Source organism: Mizuhopecten yessoensis, unplaced genomic scaffold (assembly GCF_002113885.1).
Source record: "Mizuhopecten yessoensis strain PY_sf001 unplaced genomic scaffold, ASM211388v2 scaffold10331, whole genome shotgun sequence".
Lineage (NCBI taxonomy): Eukaryota > Metazoa > Mollusca > Bivalvia > Pectinida > Pectinidae > Mizuhopecten > Mizuhopecten yessoensis.
Genome location: NW_018408493.1, coordinates 1,537,778 through 1,549,809, shown reverse-complemented (window position 1 = coordinate 1,549,809; position 12,032 = coordinate 1,537,778). Strand labels below are relative to the sequence as shown.

The 12,032-nt window shown below is 37.7% G+C and overlaps 1 protein-coding gene across 4 annotated transcripts in view; it reads left to right on the top strand.

Moving 5' to 3' along the window:
- Positions 1–1,550: 1,550 nt before the first annotated feature.
- The window catches only part of LOC110460158 (leucine-rich repeat serine/threonine-protein kinase 1-like), a 66,097-nt gene continuing 55,615 nt past the window's right edge, over positions 1,551–12,032 (top strand). For 3 of the 4 annotated variants that reach the window (XM_021512899.1, XM_021512898.1, XM_021512901.1), the window contains exon 1: positions 1,905–2,084. The gene's annotated coding sequence lies outside the window, so the exon portion shown is untranslated. Of the gene's footprint in view, positions 1,631–1,904; positions 2,085–12,032 lie in introns of those variants that run through there. The other variant, XM_021512900.1, reaches the window with a different exon arrangement.

Below are 12,032 nucleotides of genomic sequence, written 5' to 3'. Positions count from 1 at the left end.
TTTGGTAGCCCCATCAGCCACATGTTTTGTTAGCCCCATCAGACACATGTGTTTTGGTAGCCCCATCAGCCCCATGTGTTTTGGTAGCCCCATCAGCCACATGTGTTTTGGTAGCCCCAACAGCCACATGTGTTTTGGTAGCCCCAACAGCGACATGTTTTGGTCGCCCCATGAGATGTTTTAGGGTTTGTTTGTGATAGATGTTAAGAATGTCCTTGTCGTTTTTTGACAATGTTACAGCTTCCAGTCCATATAGCATTCTTGGTCTGACATAACAATTCCACAGTTGGACGAGTACTGTAACGAAGGAGACCAGCACCCATAAGTGAGTAGGTGGTTTTGCGTCGCGAGTGTATCCTTTCTTCGGCAATGTGGTCAAGGGTATTTTTAGCAGTTGACGTACCTCTACTTCTAAATGGTAATTACTAACTTCAACAAGTTGAAGATAATGGCATGAGTGATCATGAGGGAGAAAGAGATTTAGTCGATTCCGAGAAAGCCAAAATGATATATATATAGATTTAATTTTGAGGGTACAGTGACAGGAGAGCAGATTTAAAAGATTCAGTAGTAGAACAGGAGGATATGGTATCTGGTGGGATCTTATTCCACTCAGATATTGATCGTGGAAAGAAGGATTGTTTTCTGACCTGGGTTCTGCAATGTGGTATTTGGAAGGATTGGTGGTGGGCATGCCTTGATTGCCTGGTTGCTGGTATAAGTCTAGTGTGTTTACTAATAACTACCCGATTGTTTACAATTTAGAACATCACACATAGGTTTGTGTCTCTGCGTCTGTCGGCAAGGGATCGCCATTTAAGATGGTTTTAGTATATTATGTTCATGGATCTCAATATCAGGCATGGTTGGAAATTGATGGTCAAGAGGCATGTTACATCTGAAAGTAGACTGGCGATCATTGAGGGTTTCAGGTAGAGTAAAAACAGATTGAAACTGTGCGTTGAGCACTTGCGCTTTGCCGACAGGATTATGTATTAATTTGCCCTCTTGCTTTAGTCGGGAAATGCCGCAGTTATCGGATCGCCAGAGTATTTGTTATTAGGATTTGGACTCTTGGTATTTTTTATATCTTCAATATGATCCCAGTAAGACGTCCGGAGTTTCTTTTGGACTAGATGTTTTATGTCTTTAAATTTTGATTTTAATGAAGAATCCCCCGTACGTCCTGTTAATCCCCAAATGTTTGTGCTTGGTAATTGCCTCCATTGGAGAATCTTTCCGTGTTTAGGTGACACATTGAAGCATAGAATTTTGCTCTTCTCAGCACTGATGATATTTGCTCTTTTTCAGCATAGTAATTAAGTTTTGATGTACATCAGCACTTGTAGATCAAACTGGATCAGCATATCGTCTGCACATGTTGGATTACCGACATGTATATGGCCAAATTTGAAGCAAATGGGTTTTAGATCTAGACCTTTAAATCTTGCATGCACTACGTATACAGGCCTGCTAGTAAATCTATAAACGCCCCTGACTTAAATTGTTCCCTAATATAAGTACATACCGATTTCCTATACAGCTTGACATTGGAAGCCAGTTACATTCGAGCTATTCAAGTTGTTTGATTTGCGGGATAAGATCTAAGTCCACGACCAGGGTTTCAACGGTAAGTTTCACCGACAAATTATAATTTGGGTACTGACCAACTTCTACAGTTTGAAGATTAATGTCAGAGGAGGGTTTAGATGGAGAGGAACGTTTTTTGCAAGAGTTTGTTGTCGGGCTAGATACAGTATCAGGAGGGAGATTATTTTTATACGAATTTAGTTACGCTTCGTAATATTTCTGTATTTATTTTGTGTGTTAAACTGAAACGACGATGTACATATGCCGTACGCGTACTGTTGAAGTTTCAGTCTGACCCGCAGTATTCATTGGACTGTGACAATTCGAACTTCCGGGTAAATTTGAGATAAGAGGTTATACATTCTTTCGTTTCCTGGTGTGGTATTTAATATCTTAAGGTCAGCCCGACTAGACTAACTTATTTCATAATTAGCATGGATTCTAATACGGAGAAGTGATGAATTCGGTCGTCTGTAAAGATCATTAAATCGAAGGTAAGCTCAACTTCAGTTTTTGTTTACAAACTTTCAGGTACACACGTACGTGCACGTGTAGTCGCGATCGCGGACGATTGTGACAGTCATGATTACAAAAACTTGATCTATAGTTCCTAGCCGCCGTGGACTGGCCCTAAACCTGACCATGTTACTGACGTGTATGATAATCGACTTCGTGTACAACGACCTGCACAAATTAGAGAATTTCATGGACTCGATACATATTTCACCAGCACAAGTTTCGGTACAGTAAAATACGCAGCTAAATGAATTGGCTTCCTCGTCAAATATTGTGTATGATATTCACACCACTGTGTCAACTACAAGTTCATAGAAAACCAGCTTATCTGTTCCTTAAATTTATAAAATTTGATTCCCCAATCGGGCATGAACATGTATTACATTATTAACTAATGAAGCTTCATGTTGGCTGTCGAGATCTAGGCACACTAATTACAGTGGCGGATCCAGAGACCTATCTGGGGGGGTTTCCAAATTTCCTGGGGGGGTTTCCATGTGGGTAAAAATTGAGGAAAATGGTGAAAATACATGATTTTTAACGAAAATTCTCAGGGTGGGGGGGTTTCCTGAAGCCCAAAAAACCCCTCTGGATCCGCCACTGTAATTAAGCTGTGTGGGACACAGGAACCTGAGTATTTGATACAGCTGTAACAGGAATGAGAGTAGTGGCCTGGGCTTCCACCTTCGTGTTGAACCTGTGACCATTAATTAGGGTCCTTGTCGGATGGTTTACCACTGAGATAATGGGTACATCCCTCTTAGGTGCAGGACCATTAATCATAATACAATTAAAAAGTCTGCCACACAGCTATACATATATATATATATATTGGACCTATGTCAGAGGTGTTCAGAGTTATTAAGATGTTTTCGGGTTTTATATCAACTTTCCATAAAAATGCCTACCCAAATGATAATACAATATAATCTTTGGGGGGGGGGGGGAGATCTATGATAAAGGGTTCAGAAAGGACTAAATTCGGAAATATCGTAGGTATATCTCCCCAAAAATATTGTGTAATGTACTGTATTCAAAATAACTTGATATATGGCTACAGGACTGTTAATTTGTATTACTGCTCTGCTTATATTATATTACATATATGTATATATATACACAATATATCAAAGTTAAACATGTACAGTTACTAGTAAACAACTTGATCAGATATACATATATACATACATAACATTTTATACAATATATTTCTGTGTATTTTCCATATCACACTATGCAGGATATATTTAAATAAAATGACTCGGTTAGCTTCTGTGAAGCTTGCAGTTTTCTTATATTATTATCAGCCTGGTTTTGAACACGTTTATTGTTTATGCTTCAACATGGGATACAGGGAGATTGTTCGAAAGGTTGACAATGCAGACGGTGAACAGTTTTTCAGTTTTGTAGGTAACTCTGAGGTGAACATACATGTTCATAATGTAAGTTAATCTCAGATCCCTGTGGTTTTGATAATAAAGCTGACCCCTGCTGGAGTGATATATATAAAGTGATAAGTATGTTGACCATAACAATTTTACAGGCCAATTTAGCCGATACATATTGTAGTACAGAGTATGAAGGTCCATAGTACCTAGGAAAGAACTCTGCACAGTTTCTTCATCAAAATATTTCACATTATAAAATTGTATATCAATTATATCAATTTTCACGTTAATCTAACCAGACTTTAAACTGTTGTGTCTGTATCATAAACACTTCTATTCTTATCAGTTCAGCAAGTCACATATAAGTGATGTACACATTGATGAATACACACTTAAATAAATTGTGTTTGAATCACACATTGTTTTCATACAATGTACAAATATAAATATTTCTTTTATACTATATATACACAAACCCGAGACCAGTATCAAGACCCAGATTTCTAATGGTAACTGATCATGATGCTTGGTATAAACTGTGGATCAAAATGGCTCAATACAGAAAATTGAAAAAAGGATTTCATCAGATATTGTTCATGATACCAAATAATAAATAAAAAATCTATTCCTAACACACAGTCTTAGTTAAAAAAAAAAAATCCATAAAAGAATGCTTCGCCGCAATATATTTATAAAAATTCTTTTCATGAATGCTGTTTCAAGTCGTATGCACTGGGGTATGTCACATATCCCCACCCCCAAGTCTATAGAAGTGTACATGTTCATGCGTCGGTTGGGAATCTGTACCATGATTCTAGCCAAGAAGTAGAGCATTTGGTTGATTCTGTGGTGTGTGTCCAGATCGAGTGTCGTCTGCTCCCTACCGTTATTCCAGGTCGGTTCTGTGGGTGTTGAGTGTGGAGAGGGCGCTCTATATCCTTATGGTAATTGTAAGGTTTCACTACATTGAGCAGTCCAATTTATTCTGACGTTTTATCGACTTTTTTTAATATCGGGAATCAACGCCAAGACCGATATAAAAAAAAGTCGATAAAACGTCAGAATAATTCGAACTATACATTGAGTTGATATGCACTCAGTCTCTCACTGTATTCACCCTGCGCCTTTCTCGTATATCCCTCTGCTCACCATCCTCGATACTCCAGGGGAATTATGCTCACTTACGCTCTCTGCACACCTGGAATAGGTCGTAGCAAAATCGAAGGCTTGCGTCTAGATGTTTGATTGGTCTAATCTTTTGATGTACATCATAAGAACAGACTTAGTCTTCACATCTTTATCCACAAGGTGGTGCATGCTGCGCCTTTGATTTTGCTATGATATGTTCCAGGGGTGCATGCTGAGACCAAAGTGAGCGTAACCCCTGGAGTATCGAGGATGCCTGCTCACTAATCAATGTGATTATCAAATAAATGGATTATCCTGTACATTCACCATACTGTTACAGCTAAGGGAAAAATACTGCCTTCCTGGCAGGCTAGCTTTTCCAGTGATGTGGTATAACCAAAGGACCCACTCATTAGTTCAGCAACACTGAGCGTGGTTGGTAGTTGGATGGGTGACCGTTCAGCGTGGTTGGTAGTTGGATGGGTGACCGTCCGCACATTATAGTACCAATGTCGAGGAAATTTGCAATGCTTGATTTCAATTGCAACAATAACAGAGTATTCTTGGCAGCTTCCAGGGGTTTCATTTGTAGCCAGTAGTCAGTAAAATACCCTTCAACGGCAAATAAGAGGAATGTTAATGATGTTTTATGAAATGTATTTAAACTAACTGCCTACTTTGGTTTCCTACGCCCAAATAATGTTACAGCCCATCTTCTTTTGACCCTCAGGATCATGTACAGTACATATGTATGTCAATTTGACATTGTACTTCGGGTATGATGCTTTCTCTGAAGATTGTAAATACTATGCAGTTATGGACTTTCCCCTATTGTTATTCATTCCTGACTTTTCAAACACCACCTTTGCCCCTGTTCAGCTGTCCAGAAGGCTCTCTCTCTGCTGCAGGAACCCCTAGAACCCCTCTTTGTCCTATCCTCAGAGTCTTGCCTGTCTTAATGATGTTATTTTCATTAAATGTCTTTGCTTTGTCCTAAAAGCCCTGGGTCTTTAGCCTTCCAAGTTTGGTGGCCACATCTTTTTTGCTGGGGTGCTATTACATTTACTGATGTAATTAAATTGGGTGGTTTCTTTGGCAATTTGGAAAGCCATTTTCTAACAACTTGGTATGTGGTACGGTGACTGTTTAAAGAGATATGTTGATTCAGAGACTGCCTTGCGCTAACACTCAAGTTCTTTACTGCACTCTTCCTTAACTCATTCACCCCTGAAATTTCATAATGAACTATTCCAACATTTGAATTGGAAGAGTGCAAATGTGTCTTCAGGGGTGAATGAGTTAAACATTCAGTTAAATACTCTTACCACTGAAGGTTATTGTGTCTCCGTCTATACATGTACAATTGTACATCACATACTCAACCCCTCAAGTTTCACAAGTTATTAAGTAATTGATATTGTCATACAGCTGTAATTGTATTTTTTTAAGACTACCCGGTATGTAGTTTATAAAATATGTACATATGTAAAGAACAACATATATTTTTCAGTGCATTTGCACTTGGTTATCAAATTAGTTATGTAATGTTTTAAAGATGGTGGGGTACAATGGATAAAGCCAAAAACTTATGTTCTGTTTAAATTGCCTTGTATTATTTTGAATAGAAACAAATTTAAGTATTAATTCTTTAATTTCATGTTTCCTGTCCCATTCTAGAGCTAGATTTTCTGCAATGTAGTTTCTTGTTCAAATCATCCATAAACATTTTACTGTTTCAATGAGCAGTGGAGAAAATGTAGCTCTTACAATAGATTGGATTTTGAGAATTGAAAATGTTCTTAAACATTTGTGATATTCTTTGTATTGGAAACCTTTTTGCCAAGATTTGAAAGTTTAAAAATTTGATAAATAAACTTATAAATACTGCTTTTTAGCCCACCATTATCTGATGGTGGGCTATTCAAATCACCCTGCGTCCTTGGTCTGTGGTCCAGCCGTCCACCGTGTCGTCCGTCCTTAAACAATTCTTGTTTTCGGTATTTCTCAGAATTCTAAGAAGTACCAGAGGGAACTTTCTCAAATTTTATATATAGGTTCCCCTTGGTCCCTAGCTGTGCAGTGTAACTTTTGAGACTGATCGGATAAACAACATGGCCGACAGGCAGCCATCTTGGGTTTTGATGGTGAAGGTTTGTTACCGCTATTTCTCAGGAAGTATCAGAGGGATCTTTCTTAAATTTTATATGTAGGTTCCCCTTGGTCCCTAGCTGAGCAGGGCAACTTTTGAGACTGACTGGATAAACAACATGGATGACGGGCAGCCATTTTGGATTTTGATAATGAAAGTTTGTTATCGCTATTTCTCAGGAAGTACGGGGGGGATCTTTCTCAAATTTTATATGGAGGTTCCCCTTGTTCCCTTGTTGTGCAGCAGTGTCTGAAATGGATGCTCGCCAATGGCGACCAAAAGTTGTCAAAAGTGAGGTAGTCACTGGCCCAACAAAAACAGTTTGGACGACTGTTGAAAAATTAGTGTATAAAAGAAATTATAGTCCCTTCCACATTAACTGGGGGGCAGTACATTTTTCAGTTGTCATTTCTTCGATTTGAATCGAACTGTCCGTGATTTAGGAAAGTGATGTTTTTTTTTTCTTCAGATTTTCTATATAAATACTGCCAGGGTGTCTTCTTTGAGGTGCAAGTTTTGTGTATTTCTTTAGGAAATACTAAAGACCTGATTGGAGTGGATCATATCAGGTTTTAACTAGGGTTGAAGAATTAAAAATATAATGTTTTATTCTGTTTTACATATTACAAACATTGTCATGTTATATGTAATTTAAATGTGCTGAAGCACTGTGTTAAATGCTGTGGAAATATTTCTTACCAAAATGATTTTGACCACCAATATTTTACTCGCCCCAAAACAAATTGTTTGGGCCAGCCAGTGCAGGTTCCCCACTTTCCTTTATTGTTCATGTTTACTTATGAAACTGATCAGTTAAACAAAATGGCCTACTGACAGCCGTCTTCGATTTTTGACATTGAAGGTTTGCTAGTACTATTTCTCAGGAATAACTTGAGGGATCTTTCTCAAATTTGATATGTAGGTTCCCCTTGATCCCTCGTTGTGCATGTTATATTTTGAGACTGATCATAAAAACAAAATGGCTAAAGGAAGAAAAAAACAGATCTTTCTCATATTGCAATGATTGATTCTATTTCTTTCTCATTAAGTACTGTACCAGTAAATATGTGAAATGACAAACTCACTTTGAAGATTGGCTTTCATACACATCAGTATTAATTAAGTTTAGATCAAAAGTTACCACAATGTGCATTGCATTTACTGTTAACATGTTCACTTTGAAGGTTGGCTTTCATACACATCAGTATTAATTAAGTTTAGATCAAAAGTTACCACAATGTGCATTTCATTTACTGTTAACATGACTCGATCAAAAAGATTAGAGGAAAGAAGAGAAAAGATTGAACTGACAAAGAACTGATAAAGATGGTACAATGGTGGGCGCCAAGATCCCTCTGGGATATCTTGTTTCTCTTGGATTGTTCACATGAAAATTTCATTTTAAAATGTTATTCATCCTCAATATCAAAATATTTGCTTTATAAGTTTACAAATTCTGTTCTGCAGTTCAATAACCGTAAACTTAAACATTTTATAGTATGTACTCAGTATATGCAAGTTATCATAAAACAACAGCATACTAGTAGAGGGGACATCCAGGTAAATACAGACAGATGGGTAAATACAGACAGACGGGTAAATACGGACAGACGGGTAAATACAGACAGATAGGCAAATACGGACAGACGGGTAAATACAAACAGATGGGTAAATACAGACAGACGGGTAAATACGGACAGATGGGTAAATACAGACAGACGGGTAAATACGGACAGACGGGTAAATACAGACAGACGGGTAAATACAAACAGATGGGCAAATACGGACAGATGGGTAAATACAGACAGACGGGTAAATACAGACAGACGGGTAAATACAAACAGACGGGTAAATACAGACAGACGGGTAAATATAGACAGACGGGCAAATACGGACAGACAGGCAAATACAGACAGATGGGTAAATACAGACAGATGGACAAATACGGACAGTCTGATATGAATCATACATAATCCATTACATATGATTAAATCAAACTCCGTTCATGCTAGATGTAGATCGTTCTACTGGTATGGGTGCATTAAATTCTGTTGATAACCAAAACAAAAACAAAATGTGAATTTAGGACAGAGCTACTCCTGCTGTTATCAAGAAAGTTTTTAAATCAAGTCTTATATCTCAGAGACAAAAAACAATGATTTTCAACTGAAGTAATTCAATCGAGTCATATTAGAAACCAGTTCAGGACGAACATAGCATACTTACAAACAATGGGAAAAAATGTAATTACCCCATCGCCTTAAGGCGGTCGCAGACATCAAAACCTGGGGCCAGTTGTTCCAAATTTAACGACAGTTTTTGATTGCAAAGACTAAAATATCTTTTCACAACAGAAACCGGAAGTTTTGTACTATGAAATATTCTCTCATTCTGCACACATCTGTGCAAAATTATACACAGAAATATTGATTCAAAATAACAATTCCCGAAAAAGTGACTAACTTTTGGAACAACTGCCTGGGCCTATGGACATTGTTTAGAAACTACATAGTACTGTTTTTGTTTTGAATACATATGTAAGTTAAGCACTGTTAGCTATTTATCTACAACATGTTGAATGAGGTGTAATATTCTGATTGATATCTCCGATCAAATAATTAGCTGGTCATCAAGAAAGATACCAACCAACCCTAAATGGATACATAACCCATCATTTCAAAAACTGCTTGACACACCTAATCAATATCTTTTCGATTCGCATTTGCTAATGGACGTTGTTTAAGAACATTCGGTACTAAAAAAATGGGAACGTGAACGTTTGAACGTCAGTCCATCCTTTAGTTTACACATCATATTTAACCTCATCAGTAAGCTATATGTCATTGGAAAGACGTCAGAATATGGTGGGGGGGGGGGGGTCCAGATCCTGGGCCTCTCTGAGATTTCATTGGTACGGAGGCTGACATTTTGAGAAAAGTGACCAGGTGAACGTAACGCTTGTAACTAAGGTGAAGCTTTAGCCGATTCGGTGTGCACCCGATGCAATTCCGGGACATTTATGATAAGGTGGTAAGGGTTGTTTTCGTGCAACATGCTTGTCCTTTTTTATTTCACTTGCACAACGACCCCCCTTTACCATCATCTTATGAGTCGATAATGAATTAAATCTGAATTACCATTAAAACTTAATAAAACAAGCAAAAGTTTTGTTAGGCCCTGTATGCTTGTCTTAATTATTTTTTTAAGATGTGTACGCAACTGCATATTTGCATATGGGTTATTACGCCCCTGTAATGGCGAGACACATTTTGAGAAATCTACAATTCAAGAAATTTGTACAATTTGATGAAATAACTTCAATTGTTACACCTCAAGTGAATTTCTAGCTATTTGATTGGTTGGGAGAAAATTAAACAAAAATCTCTGTCACCCTCCGAAAAAAATTGGTTTTAAGGGGCGCGGGTGATATTGCCATGAGACAGTGAAAAATATCACATGCGCAAAAAATGTGCGTGCACCGCTTCGTTTCCCCACCGTGATGGTCACAAGAACGTTTGACGGCAACAGCCAATTTCATCAAGCGCCGGTGCGATAGCGATTGTAAACAGCAGACTATCAACAAACAAGATGTCATTATCTAGGTTTGCTGCCTTTTCTGAGCTACAAAGACTTTTGGTGTAACAAAATAGATATGACATTCATATTTATATAATGTATTATGGAGTACAAAAATGAAGTTCAATATTTGCATATCTTGTTAAAAAGAGAATGCTACTTCCCTTGTTTACCACTCTACTTTGTATCACTATGTTAGTGATTCACGTACATAAACCTTGAATAAATTGAACTTGGCCGTCTTTGAAATGTGATCGCCCATTATCAACCTTCAAGTTTCAAATATTGACAGAGTTTTCTAATTTAAGTTGCTGTCTGTTATTGATGACATACCTACGTTGTTTTTGAACCAGGATGTTCAGAGCTGACCTAGGAGTAGACAGATTACGTAGAAAACGCTGAGATTAGCCATAGATTTATATGTACAATATATGTACTCTTACAGATAACATTTTATTAGATTACAGGAGTGCGAAGGAGACGGGGTAACATTGTATCGCTATAGCCTACCTGTATTATGGTAGTAATTTATTCACTTTATTCTTGAACAAGATATTTACATTTTATGTTATTTCCTGTAAGGCCAAAAACAGAATGTATGTTTCAGGTACCCTGATCAACCCTAGCTTTTTTTGTTGTTGTTTACTGTAAGGCCAAAAACAGAATGTATGTTTCAGGTACCCTGAATAGTGACCTATTGCTATCCGTCTTCGTCCGTCGTCTTCGTCCGTCGTGCGTCGTCTGTTAACATTTTACATTTTCAACTTAAGCTGAAATACTGGCAAAGGGATTTCATTAATATTTCATTATAAGGAAGGTTACTGACATCTCCCTTACCAAGTGTTGTTATTTTTCGGGTGGATCAGAAATCCAATATGGCCACCACGGCTGACATTTTGAAAAACTATTTCAAACTTAAAGTCAAGTTCTGCTAAGCCGATTGAACTGAAACTTTGTACAAATGATCGACTCATGGTCCTGACAAAGGGTTGTTATTTTTCGGGTCGATCAGAAATCCAATATGGCCGACATGGCTGACATTTTGAAAAACTATTTCAAACTTAAGGTCAAGTTCTACTGGGCCGATTGAACTGAAACTTAATAGGAATGATCAAATCATGGTCCTGACAAAGTGTTGTTATTTTTCGGGTTGATCAGAAATCCAATATGGCCGACACGGTCGCCATTTTGAAAACTATTGCAAACTTAAAGTCAATTTCTTGTGGGCTGATTAAACTGAAACTTAATAGGAATGATTGACTCATGGTCCTGACAAAGTGTTGTTATTTTTCGGGTCAATCAGAAATCCAATATGGCCGCCACAGCCGCCATTTTGAAAAACTGTTTCAAACTTAAAGTCAAGTGCTACTGGGCTGATTGAACTGAAACTTTGTAGGAATAATCGACTCCTGGTCCTGACAAAATGTTGCTCTTTTTCGGGTTGATCAGAAATCCAATATGGGCCGCCACGGCCGCCAATTTCAAACTTAAAGTCAAGTTCTACTGGGCCGATTGAACTGAAACTTGGTAGGAATGTTCGACTTATGGTCCTGACAAAGTGTTGTTAATTTGAAAAAATAAAATTGATAAAATGAATACAATATTAGTCGGAATAACGTAAACTATGTTTGGTGATTTATATAACTTCCTTAATTAGCCCCTCCCAACCCCAACCCAAACCCCCC